The sequence below is a fragment of the Arachis hypogaea genome, chromosome 2 (genome assembly GCF_003086295.3).
Source record: "Arachis hypogaea cultivar Tifrunner chromosome 2, arahy.Tifrunner.gnm2.J5K5, whole genome shotgun sequence".
In the NCBI taxonomy this organism is placed as follows: Eukaryota; Viridiplantae; Streptophyta; class Magnoliopsida; order Fabales; family Fabaceae; genus Arachis; species Arachis hypogaea.
Genome location: NC_092037.1, coordinates 83,801,841 through 83,816,067, shown reverse-complemented (window position 1 = coordinate 83,816,067; position 14,227 = coordinate 83,801,841). Strand labels below are relative to the sequence as shown.

Sequence of the window (14,227 nt, the reverse complement as noted above, 5' to 3'; positions counted from 1 at the left end):
TGATTATACTACACCTACTTCCAATTTTTATGGAAGAAGCATCTCAATCCCTGCCATTGGAGCAAACAACTTTGAGCTGATGCCTCAACTAGTTGCTCTAATGCAACAGAACTACAAGTTTCATGGACTTTCATCAGAAGATCCCTATCAGTTTTTAACTGAGTTCTTGCAGATATGTGATACTGTTAAGACTAATGGAGTAGATCCTGAAGTCTACAGGCTCATGCTTTTCCCTTTTGCTGTGAGAGACAGAGCTAGAACATGGTTGGACTCACAACCTAAAGATAGCCTGGACTCTTGGGATAAGCTGGTCACGGCCTTCTTGGCCAAGTTCTTTCCTCCTCAAAAGCTGAGCAAGCTTAGAGTGGATGTTCAGACCTTCAGGCAAAAAGATGGTGAATCCCTCTATGAAGCTTGGGAAAGATACAAGTAGTTGACCAAAAAGTGTCATTCTGACATGCTTTCAGAGTGGACCATTTTGGATATATTCTATGATGGTCTATCCGAGTTTTCTAAGATGTCACTGGACCATTCTGCAGGTGGATCCATTCACCTAAAGAAAATGCCTGCAGAAGCTCAAGAACTCATTGACATGGTTGCAAATAACAAATTCATGTACACCTCTAAGAGAAATCCTGTGAGTAATGGGACGCCTCAGAGGAAGGGAGTTCTTGAAATTGATGCTCTGAATGCCATATTGGCTCAGAACAAAATGTTGACTCAGCAAGTCAACATGATTTCTCAGAGTCTGAATGGATTGCAAAATGCATCCAACAGTACTAAAGAAGCATCTTCTGAAGAAGAAGCTTATGATCCTGAGAACCCTGCAATGGCAGAGGTGAATTACATGGGTGAAACCTATGGAAACACCTATAATCCCTCATGGAGAAATCATCCAAATTTCTCATGGAAGGATCAACAAAAGCCTCAACAAGGCTTTAATAATGGTGGAAGAAATAGGTTTATCAATAGCAAGCCTTTTCCATCATCTTCTCAGCAACAGACAGAAAATTCTGAGCAGAGCCCCTCTAGCTTAGCAAACATAGTCTCTGATCTATCTAAAGCCACTTTAAGTTTCATGAATAAAATAAGATCCTTCATTAGAAACTTGGAAGCACAAGTGGGTCAGCTGAGTAAGAAAATCGCTAAAACTCCTCCTAGTGCTCTCCCAAGCAATACAGAAGAGAATCCAAAAAGAGAGTGCAAGGCCATTGATATTATCAAAATAGCTAAATCCAAAGAGGAAGGAGAGGATGTGAATCCCAATGAGGAAGACCTCATGGGACATCCTCCAGACAGAAAGGAATTCCCTATTGAGGACCTAAAAGAATCTGAGGCTCATATAGAGACCATAAAGATTCCATTAAACTTCCTTCTGCCATTCATGAGCTCTGAGAACTATTCTTCCTCTGAAGAGGATGAAGATATAACTGAAGAGCAAGCTACTCAATATCTAGGAGCCATCATGAAGCTGAATGCCAAGTTGTTTGGTAATGAGACTTGGGAAGATGAACCTCCCTTACTCATTAGTGAACTAAATACATGGGTTCAGCAAACTTTACCTTAAAAGAAATAAGATCCTGATAAATTCTTAATACCCTGTATCATAGGCACCATGACCTTTGAGAAGGCTCTGTGTGACCTGGGATCAGGTATAAATCTTATGCCACTCTTTGTAATGGAGAAACTAGGGATCTTTGAGGTACAAGCTGCAAGAATCTCATTAGAGATGGCAGACAAGTCAATAAAACAAGCTTATGGATTGGTAGAGGACGTGTTAGTGAAGCTTAAAGGCCTTTACATCCCATCTGATTTCATAATCCTAGACACTAGAAAGGATGAGGATGACTGCATCATCCTTGGAAGACCCTTCCTAGCCACAGTAGGAGCTGTGATTGATGTTGACAGAGGAGAGCTAGTCCTTCAATTGAATGGGGACTACCTTGTGTTTAAAGCTCAAGGATCTTCCTCTGCAACCATGGAGAGGAAGCATGAAAAGCTTCTCTCAATACAGAGTCAAACAAAGCCCCCACAATCAAACTCTAAGTTTGGTGTTGGGAGGCCACAACCAAACTCTAAGTTTGGTGTTGAACCCCCACAGTCAAACTCTAAGTTTGGTGTTGGGAGGTCCCAACAATACTCTGAACATCTGTGAAGCTCCACGAGAGCTCACTGTCAAGCTATTGACATTAAAGAAGTGCTTATTGGGAGGCAACCCAATTTTTATTTATTTATATTTCTATTGTTCTTTTATGTTTTATTAGGTTTATGATCATGTGGAGTCACAAAATAATTGCAAAAATTAAAAAACAGAATAAAAAATAGTAGAAGAAAAAGCACACCCTAGAGGAAGAGCTGTCTGGCGTTTAAACGCCAGAAACAAGCACCAAGCTGGCGTTTAACACCATAAACAAGCATCAGGCTGGCGTTAAACACCAGAAATAGGCTACATTTGGGTGTTTAACGCCAGAAACAAGCTACAGTCTGGCGTTAAACGCCAGGATTGCATACAGATGGCGTTTTACATGCCTAAAAGGGAAGGGATGAGAAATCCTTGACACCTCAAGATCTCTAGACCCCACAAGATCTCCACCTACCCCACATCTCTCTTCTTCTCACAATCCAATAACACTATACCCTTCACCAATCACCTCAATCTCTCTTCCCCATTACCCCTTCACCAATCACATCTATCCTCTTTTCTCCCCCTTGGCCGAAACCCACACCTCTCTCCCTCTCCTCCATATCTTCTTCTTCTTCTTTTATTCTTTCTTCTTTTGCTCGAGGGTGAGCAACATTCTAAGTTTGGTGTGGTAAAAGCATAGCTTTTTTGTTTTTCCATAACCATTGATGGCACCTAAGACCAGAGAAACCTCAAGAAAGAGGAAAGGGAAGGCAATTACTTCCACCTCTGAGTCATAGGAGATGGAGAGATTCATCTCAAAAGCCCATCAAGACCACTTTTATGAAGTTGTGGCCAAGAAAAAGGTGATCCCTGAGGTCCCTTTTAAGCTCAAAAAGGGCAAATATCCAAAGATCCGACAAGAGATTAGAAGAAGAGGATGGGAAGTTCTCTCCAATCCCATTCAACAAGTCGGAATCTTAACGGTTCAAGAGTTCTATGCAAACGCATGGATCACTAGGAACCATGATCAAAGCATGAACCCAAACCCAAGGAATTAGCTTACAATGGTTCGGGAGAAATGCTTAGATTTCAGTCCGGAGAATGTAAGGTTGGCATTCAACTTGCCTATGATGCAAGAAGACGCACGCCCCTACACTAGAAGGGTCAACTTTGATCAAAGGTTGGACCAAGTCTTCATGGACATATGTGTGGAAGGAGCTCAATGGAAAAGAGACTCAAAAGGCAAGCCGGTTCAATTGAGAAGACTGAACCTTAAGCCTGTATCTAGAGGATGGTTGGAGTTCATCCAATGCTCCATTATCCCCACTAGCAACCGATCTGAAGTAACTGTGGATCGGGCCATCATGATCCATAACATCATGATTGGAGAGGAAGTAAAAGTTCATGAAGTCATCCCTCTAGAACTCTACAAAGTAGCCGAAAAGCCCTCCACCTTGGCAAGGCTAGCTTTTCCTCAACTCATTTGCCATCTATGCAACTTAGCTGGAGTTGTCATAGAAGGAGACATCCCCATTGAAGAGGACAAGCCCATCACTAAGAAGAGGATGGAGCAAACAAGAGAGCCCATTCATGGATCTCAAGAAACGCATGAGGAAGCTCATCATCAAGAAATCCCTGAGATACCTGAAGGGATGTATTTTCCTCCAAAAAACTATTGGAAACAACTCAACACTTCTCTAGAAGGATTAAGTTATAACATGAACCAATTAAGGGTGGAACACCAAGAGCACTCCATCATTCTCAATGAAATTAGAGAAGATCAAAGAGCTATGAGGGAGGAGAAACAAAGGCAAGGAAGAAACATAGATGAGCTCAAAGACACCATTGGTCCTTCAAGAAGAAGGCGCCACCTTCACTAAGGTGGACTCATTCCTTAACTTCCTTGTTCTTATCTCTCTGTTTTTCAGTTTTATGCTATATGTTTGTCTATGTTTTGAGTCTTTACTACATGATCATTAGTATTTAGTAACTATGTCTTAAGGCTATGAATAATTCCATAAATCCTTCACCTTTCTTAAATGAAAAATGTTTTTAATACAAAAGAATAAGAAGTACATGAGTTTGGAATTCATCCTTGAAATTAGTTTAATTATATTGATGTGGTGACAATACTTTTTGTTTTCTGAATGAATGCTTAAACAGTGCATATTTTTTATCTTGTTGTTTATGAATGTTAAAATTGTTGGCTCTTGAAAGAATGATGAAAAAGAGAAATGTTATTGATGATCTGAAAAATCATAAAATTGATTCCTGAAGCAAGAAAAAGCAATGAAGAACAAAGCTTGCGAAAAAAATTAAGAAAGAAAAAGAAAAAGCAAGTAGAAAAAGCCAATAGCCCTTAAAACCAAAAGGCAAGGGTAAAAAGGATCCAAGGCTTTGAGCATCAATGGATAGGAGGGTCCAAGGAAATAAAATCTAGGCCTAAGCGACTAAATCAAGCTGTCCCTAACCATGTGCTTGTGTCATGCAGGTCCAAGTGAAAAGCTTGAGACTGAGTGGTTAAAGTCGTGATCTAAAGCAAAAAGAGTGTGCTTAAGAGCTCTGGACACCTCTAACTGGGGACTTTAGCAAAGCTGAGTCACAATCTGAAAAGGTTCACCCAGTCATGTGTCTGTGGCATTTATGTATCCGGTGGTAATATTGGAAAACAAAGTGCTTAGGGCCACGGCCAAGACTCATAAAAGTAGCTGTGTTCAAGAATCAACATACTTAACTAGGAGAATCAATAACACTATCTGAACTCTGAGGTCTTATGGATGCCAATCATTCTAAACTTCTAAGGATAAAGTGAGATGCCAAAACTGTTCAGAAGCAAAAACCTACAAGTCCCGCTCATCTAATTAGAACTAATATTCATTGATATTTTGAGATTTATAATATATTCTCTTCTTTTTATCCTATTTGATTTTTATTTGCTTGGGGACAAGCAACAATTTAAGTTTGGTGTTGTGATGAGCGGATAATTTATACGCTTTTTGGCATTATTTTTAGGTAATTTTTAGTAGGATCTAGCTACTTTTAGGGATGTTTTTATTAGTTTTTATGCAAAATTCACATTTCTAGACTTTACTATGAGTTTGTGTGTTTTTCTGTGAATTTTTTTGCTGAAATTGAGGGACCTGAGCAAAAATCTTATAGGAGGCTGAAAAAGGACTACAGATGTTGTTGGATTCTGACCTCCCTGCACTCGAAATGGATTTTCTGGAGCTACAGAACTTCAAATGGCGATCTTTTAATTGCGTTGGAAAGTAGACGTCCAGGGCTTTCCAGCAATATATAATAGTTCATACTTTATTCGAGTTTAGATGTCACAAACTGGCATTCAACGCCAGTTTCATGCTGCATTCTGCAATAAAACGCCAGAAACACGTCACAAACCAGAGTTAAATGCCAAAAACATGTTACAACTTGGCGTTTAACCCCAAGAGAAGCCTCTGCACGTGTAAAGCTCAAGCTCAGCCCAAGCACACACCAAAGTGGGCCCCGGAAGTGAATTTCTGCACTTAGACTTATTTCTGTAAACCCTAGTAACTAGTTTAGTATAAATAGAACTTTTTACTATTGTATTTTCATCTTTAAATTAGTCTTTTGATTAATCTCTTGATCACGTTTGGGGGCTAGCCATTCGTCCATGCCTGGACCTTTATCACTTATGTATTTTCAACGGTGGAGTTTCTACACACCATAGATTAAGGGTGTGGAGCTCTGCTGTTCCTCGAGTATTAATGCAACTACTACTGTTTTCTATTCAATTCATGCTTATTCTTATTCTAAGATATTCATTCACACTTCAACCTGATGAATATGATGATCCGTGACACTCATCACCATTCTCACTTATGAACGCGTGCCTGACAAACACTTCCGTTCTACCTGCGAAAGCTAGAGTGCGTATCTCTTGGATTCCTGGTCCATGATGCATGGTTGCCTCACCTGACAACTGAGCCTCTCATTTCGTGAGATCAGAGTCTTCGTGGTATAAGGTAGAATCCATTGGCAGCATTCTTGAGATCCGGAAAGTCTAAACCTTGTCTGTGGTATTCCGAGTAGGATCTGGGATGGGATGACTGTGACGAGCTTCAAACTCGCGAGTGTTGGGCGTAGTGACAGACATAAAAGGATCAATGGATCCTATTCCGACATGATCGAGAACCGACAGATGATTAGCCGTGCTGTGACAGCGCATTTGGACCATTTTCACTGAGAGGACGGGAGGTATCCATTGATAATGGTGAAACCCAACATACAGCTTGCCATGTAAAAGAGTAAGAATGATTGGATGAAAGCAGTAGGAAAGCGGAGATTTAGAAGGAACACAGTATCTTCATGCGCTTATCTGGAATTCCCACCAATGAATTACATAAGTATCTCTATCTCTATTTTATGCTTTATTTATCTTTATATTCGAAAACCATTATAACATTTAGAATCCGCCTGAATGAGATTTACAAGATGACCATAGCTTGCTTCAAGCCGATAATCTCCGTGGGATCGACCCTTACTCACGTAAGGTTTATTACTTGGACGACCCAGTGCACTTGCTGGTTAGTTGTGCGAAGTTGTGAAAAAGAGTGATATTACAATTGTTCATACCAAGTTGTTGGCGCCATTGAGATCACAATTTCGTGCACTAAAAACCTAGGAAAGAAATAACTTTTGGATGGATTCTGGGGTTATATTCTTATCGCTGCGGCGTCGCAAGTTACCGTCGCTAAAGGCCTTCCTGGTGCCGGTAGACCTTTCTGACGAGGCGCTCATCCGGACCGTCGTCGCTGCCGTCGGTGACCTTGTCACGGCCTTCTCCGATCACCGGTTTCTCTTCCAGCGCAAGAACTCTCACTCCCTAATCCTAAAGATCGAGGTTTTTCAGCAACTATTAGAGTCACTGAGGGATTCATATGTGCGCGCTCTACTTGAAGGAGCTCTATTTGCTAGTATATCGTTCCAACGGATTTTCCTTGATTATTGCGCGCAATTGAGTAAGTTATGGTTGTTGCCTCAAAACCTCTCTATTTCCGGTCATTTCCATGATTTAGGTCAAGAATTTTCGACCCTTTTGGATGTTTTCCCTGTTAGGACCGTTGACCTTAGCAACAATGTTAGAGAACAGATTGAGTTTTGAGGAGATAGTCTAGGAGGGCCAGATTGTTTGTGGATAAGAAGGATGATGTCGTTAGGATAATGTTCTTTTCTTTTCTCGAGGCATTTGAGAATAAGAGGATTCCTTGTTCTGATGAATTGAGGCGTTGTTATGTTGATGAGTTGAAAAGTAGTGATGCTAGGAACTGTGTGGCTGAAACTGAAATTTTGGAAGAGCAGATTGTCAATCATGAGGGTGAAATTGGACCAACCATTTCTGTGCTTAATTAATGGAATGGTGGCAATGACACGGTATAGTAAGTTTCTACTCTTTTCGTTTGAGGAAGAAGATTATGACTTTGGTTTGGGAATGAGAATCAAAAGAAGGCCAAGGTGAGATTGGTTAATGAAGATGTTGCAGACAAGACTTTGACCATTCCTAAAAGGACAAGATTATGAAGAGACGAGGTGAGGCGAGGGATTACATCGGCATCGTTTTGAGCCACCAGAGGATTTATTTATCCCTTTATTTTTTTCTAATTATCTACATCAGCACCATGACGGATACATAATCTATTTCTCTTTCAGATCAGTATTTTTAGTTATGTTTTTTAACCCTAACTCAATGGATTAAAGGGATATAATTGTCATACGTTCTTAGATAAAAGGAAGTTAAATGTAATTTTTAATTTTTAGAGGTTTAAATATCTACAAACAAAAAAGATAAAAATCTATTTATCATTTACTTTTTTAGTTAATACTATAATAACAAGTGTAGTATGAACTCCATTAACAATAAATTTTTATTGAATTTAAATTTTAAATATTTATTCAAATTAAATTTTGAATTTTTCTATTTTTCAAAAATTTTTAATATTTTTTTATTAATTAATTTCTATATCCAAGTCATTTAACCAACCAAATTCAACCAAGTAGTTTTAACTTAATTTACCTCCACGCGTCACTACTTCTAAAAAAATTTTGACTCAACGCGCCAATATATGTAACTGTATTTTTCATACAGATTGCATTTCCTTTCTCAAATTTTCTCAGCATTTTCTGCGTATCTACGTTTTGTTCAATCTTTGCATTCTCTGCATTTCTCTTCCTTCTTTATGTTCTCTTTGTTCTCTTCGTTCAAGTTCAATGCTCTTTTATCTAATTTGAAGATTTAGACCAAAGTTTTTGAAATCAAGCTATGAAATCAGGTTTGAACATGTATTTTATTGTCGAAGATAATGAATGATTCAAGTTCAGACTATCAATTGAACCAGAGCGAAGTGGATTATTGTATTGAATTGAATCAAGTGGTTGAGGTGTGGTTCGATTCTAGTTAATGTAGTTCGTTAGTAGTTTATGATTCTGTAGGTGAATAATGTTTTTTTTTCTTTGAAAATTGCTGGTCATGGTTGATGGTTTGAATTGGATGTAATGTAGTAGTTCTGAATCTGAATTATTATTATGATGAATCTGTTCTGTTCTCGTTTCAGTGTATTTCTATTTATAAATTAGTGTATTTTAAAAATCTTTTGATGTATTTTTAGGTTCAGACTTTCAATTGGACCAGGTCAAATTGTATTATTATTTTAAATCGAATCAAGTGGTGAGGTGTGATTTGAATCTAGTTAATGTAGTTTATTGTTTATGATTCTGTAGTTGAATAATTTTGTGTTTGTTTCTAAAAATTGTTGTTCATGGTTGATGGTTTGAATTTCAATGTAATGTACGAGTTTTGAATCTGGTTTATTATTTTGATGAATCTATTTCATCAAAGTTTCGGTCTATTATAGATTCTAATATGGTTTATTTTGAAACGATTTTGGTATATTTTCAGTTTCTATGTGATGTTGATAAGCAGCTTGTTCTAAAGGTTGGGATGACTTTTAACGCGCTTGAAGCTGAAAAATTCTACAAAAATTATTCTAAACTTGCAGGTTTTTCTACGAATTTTTGGACCACAATTAAGAAAGGAAATGAAATTAAGAACCAATTGGTTATATGTACCAGAGAAGGAAAATGAAAATCGAACATATCTCCAACTGAGAAGACAAATCCCTCAACTAGATTAAATTGTCCTGTAAGAATTTATATACATATATTGAAGGACATTGGTATTTGGATCATTTCAAAAGTTGTGTTGCATAATTCACATCTATGTTGTCCAAATCAAGCAGAGATGCTTGATCAACACAAAAAATTAAGCATGTTTATACGATGTACAATAGAGAATAACGAGAAAGCCGAAATCAGACCAAGCAAAACATATCAATCATTTATCGCAGCAACAGAACGTCATCGTAAATTAAGTTTTATTAAAAAGATGTGAGAAATTCTATCACGAGAGAAGTGCAGAATGTTTCGGAACTAGAGGATGCAAAAGAATTTGGGAAATATTTATTAAGAATGAAAGAAAAGAATCAAAAATTTCTTTTTCGAGCTTAAACTTGAGGTTGATTAGTCAATTAAGATTGCTTTTTGGGCAGACACAAGAAACATGACTGCCTATGAGTATTTTGGAGATGTTATTTCATTTGATACCACTTACAATACAAATAGGTAATATGTTATTCTGGTTTGTCTGTATTTTGAAACACTTTTGGTGTATATATGATTTATTTCTGTGTCACTGTATTCAGGTATAATATGGTTTTTCGTTCTTTTATTGGGGTGAATCACCACGGTCAGTCAACACTTCTGGGATGTACTTTGATGAAAAACGAGAATATTCAATCATTCAAATAGTTTTTTTAATGTTGACTTTGTGGCATGGGAGAAAATGCTCTGAAAGGCATTCTTACCGATCAATGCGCATCGATGCAAGGGCTATTGAGGCTTGTATGCCCACAACAATTCATTAGTGGTGTATTTGACATATCATAAAGAAGATACCAAGTAAATTAAATGGCTACACGTGACACAAAGAAATTGAACATGAGATGAATCATGTTGTTTGGAACTCTTTTACAAAAGAATCATTTGATAGGAATTATAATGATTTTTGGATGAAGTATGGTGTTGGGGACAACAAGTGACTTTCAGGTAATGGTGTCTTTATTAGGATTAACTGATGTTGTTACTTTTAGTTTATGGATATTTACATGTTTAACTTGTGCATTAGAGGTGTGAAACTATATGTCTTTCGGTGTATTTGGTTATGATTTAGGTATTTTCTGATTTTTTCGGAGGTTTTTGAAGATCGTCATTTATAGATTTCAATTTATCTTCATCCCCACTTCTGGGTCGGGAAGAGAAGCACACAAAGGAGCAAGAGCATGCATGCTTTTTTTAACAAGTTTATTATGCGCAATAGATCATTTATCCAATTCGTCAAACAGTATGATAATTTCCTAGGAAGTAGAGAGAAGACAGAGAAAATTGAATACTGCAGATTTTCATACCATCATAATGTGTGCAACAAAATCCTCAATAGAAGCTTAATTTTAGCATGTGTATATGATGAGCGGATAATTTATATGCTTTTTGGCATTGTTTTTAGTATGTTTTTAGTATGTTTTAGTTAGTTTTTATTATATTTTTATTAGTTTTTATTTAAAATTCACTTTTCTGGACTTTACTATGAGTTTGTATGTTTTTCTGTGATTTCAGGTATTTTCTAGCTGAAATTGAGGGACCTGAGCAAAAATCTTATTCAGAGACTGGAAAGGACTGCAGATGCTGTTGGATTCTGACCTTCCTAAACTCGAAGTGGATTTTCTGGAGCTACAAAATCCCAATTGGCGCGCTCTCAATTGCGTTAGAAAGTAGACATCCTGGGCTTTCCAACAATGTATAATAGTCCATACTTTTCTTGAGATTTGATGGCCCAAACAGGCGTTCCAAGTCAGCTCAAGAATTCTGGCGTAAAACGCTGGAACTGGCACAAGGATGGGAGTTAAATGCCCAAAATGGCACAAAAGCTGGCGTTTAACTCCAAGAAAAGTCTCTACACGAAAATGCTTTAATGCTCAGCCCAAGCACACACCAAGTGGGCCCGAAAGTGGATTTTTATGTCATTTACTCATCTTTGTAAACCCTAGGCTACTAGTTCTCTACAAATAGGACCTTTTGCTATTGTATTTTCATCTTTTGATCACTTTAGATCTTAGGATCATCTTTGGATGCCTAGTCTTTAGATCATGGATGCTGGTCTCTCGGCCATGCCTAGACCTTGTTCTTATGTATTTTTAACGGTGGAGTTTCTTCACACCATAGATTAAGGTGTGGAGCTCTGCTGTACCTCGAGTATTAATGCAATTACTATTGTTTTTCTATTCAAATCAGCTTATTCTTGTTCTAAAATATCACTTGTTCCTCAACTTGATGAATGTGATGATCCGTGACACTCATCATCATTCTCACCTATGAACGTGTGCCTGACAACCACCTCCGTTCTACCTCAGATTGAGTGGATATCTCTTAGATCCCTTAATCGGAATCTTCGTGGTATAAGCTAGAATTGATGGCGGCATTCAAGAGAATCCGGAAGATCTAAACCTTGTCTGTGGTATTCTGAGTAGGATTCAAGGATTGAATGACTGTGACGAGCTTCAAACTCGCGATTGTGTGGTGTTAGTGACAGACGCAAAAGAATCACTGGATTCTATTCCGACATGATCGAGAACCGACAGCAGAATAGTCATGCTGTGACAGTGCACGTTGAACATTTTCACTGAGAGGACGGGACTGTAGCCATTGACAATGGTGATGCCCAACATACAGCTTGCCATGGAAAGGAGTAAGAAGGATTGGATGAAGACAGTAGGAAAGGAGAGAGATGGAAGGGACAAAGCATCTCCACACGCTTATCTGAAATTCTCACCAATGAATTGCATAAGTATCTCTATCCTTATTTTGTGTTTTATGTTATCCTCCATAACCATTTGAGTTCACCTGACTGAGACTTACAAGATGACCATAGCTTGCTTCATACCAACAATCTCCGTGGGATCGACCCTTACTCGTGTAAGGTTTATTACTTGGAGGACCTAGTGCACTTGCTGGTTAGTTGTGCGAAGTTGTGATAAAGAGTTGAGATTGCAATTGAGCGTACCATGTTGATGGCGCCATTGATGATCACAATTTCGTGCACCAAGTTTTTGGCGCCGTTGCCGGGGATTGTTTGAGTTTGGACAACTGACAGTTCATCTTGTTGCTTAGATTACGTATTTTTCAGAATTTTTAAGAATGAATTCTAGTGTTTCAAGGTGATGTTCTTATCATCACCAAAGCTGATTGATCTTCATCAATTTAGCTCTTGAATGCAATGTCCTACTGAAGCTTGGCTAGCCATGTCTAATTCCTTTAGACTGAAGCTTTAGACTAACATTGCATGATTCTTGGAATTCTTATTAAAAGTTTTGATCCTCTTTATTTTCTTTTTCCACATAATTTTCGAAAAAAACCAAAAAAATTACAAAATCATAAAAACCAAAAATATTTCTTGTTTGAGTCTAGTCTCTCATTTTAAGTTTGGTGTCAATTGCATGTTTCTGTTCTTCTTGCATTTATCATGTGTCTTCATTGATCTTCAAGTTGTTCTTGATGATTTACTTGCTCTGATCTTTAAATTCTCTTGTTTTGTGTGTTTTGTTGTTTCTCATATGCATTCTCAATTTGTTAGTGTCAGTAGTATACAAACTTCTAAGTTTGGTGTCTTGCATGCATTGTTTATTTGATTTTAGTTGCATTTTGATTTTTCCTCATCATTAAAAATCCAAAAAAAATTTTAATTTGTGTCTTTTCAAGTCAATAATACAGAGAATTGAAGATTCAGAACATACAGCAGAGGAATTACACAGAAAAAGCTGGGCGTTCAAAACGCCCAGTGAAGAAGGAAAACTGGCGTTTAAACACCAGCCAGGGCACCTGGCTGGGCGTTTAACGCCCAAAAGAGTAGCGTTTTGGGCGTTAAACACCAGAATGTATACCATTCTAGGCGTTTAACGCCAAGATGGCACAAGAGGGAAGATTTTGTTTTCAATTCAAATTTTTTCAAGTTTTCATAATTTTTCAAAATCAAATCTTTTTAAAATCATATCTTTTCAATCATATATTTTCAAAATCAATTTCTTTCCATTTTCAAAAATACTTGCTAACAATTAATGATTTGATTCAACATTTCAAGTATGTTGCCTTTTCTGTTGAGAAAGGTTTAATGTTTGAATAATATCTTTTCTTGTTAGCCAAGTCATTGATTTTAAAAATCAAATCTTTTTAAATTTTTTTTCCAAATCATATCTTCTCAATCATATCTTTTTAAAACTATATCTTTTCAATCATATCTTCTTAATCACATCTTTTTCAAAAATAGTTTTCAATCATATCTTTTTTATTTCTAATTTCAAAATCTTTTTCAAAAATCACTTTACTTCTTTCTCAATCTTAGTTTTCGAAAATCATCAATCAATTTTCAAAATGTTTTTAAAATCTTTTTAATTTATTTCTTCCCCTCTTCTCACATCCTTCTATTTATGGACTAACATGTACAATTCGAACTCTATCTTTCTAAGTTCAAATTCTTCTACCTCTTCTTTCTATCTTTCTTTTCCTCTGACACCTCTAGGAATCTCTATACTGTGACATAGAGGATTCCATATTTTCTTGTTCTCTTCTCTTTCATATGAGCAGGAGCAAAGACAAAAGCATTCTTGTTGAGGCTGACCCTGAACCTGAAAGGACCTTGAAGCAAAAGCTAAGAGAAGCTAAAGCACTACTCTCTATAGAGGACCTAACAGAAATCTTCAAAGAAGAAGACATGGCAGCCGAAAACAACAACAATGCCAACAATGCAAAGAAGGTGCTGGGTGACTTTACTGCACCTACTCCCGACTTCTATGGGAGAAGCATCTCTATCCCTGCCATTGGAGCAAACAACTTTGAGCTTAAGCCTCAATTAGTTTCTCTAATGCAACAGAATTGCAAGTTCCATGGACTTCTATTGGAAGATCCTCATCAGTTTTTATCTGAGTTCTTGCAAATTTGTGACACTGTCAAGACTAATGG

General features: G+C 37.3%; 1 non-coding gene across 1 annotated transcript; it reads right to left on the bottom strand.

Moving 5' to 3' along the window:
• Positions 1-355: 355 nt before the first annotated feature.
• Positions 356-459, bottom strand: LOC112763928 (small nucleolar RNA R71). The gene has a single exon (XR_003182960.1). It is a non-coding gene; the product is annotated as a small nucleolar RNA R71 (small nucleolar RNA).
• Between the last annotated feature and the right edge of the window lie 13,768 nt (positions 460-14,227).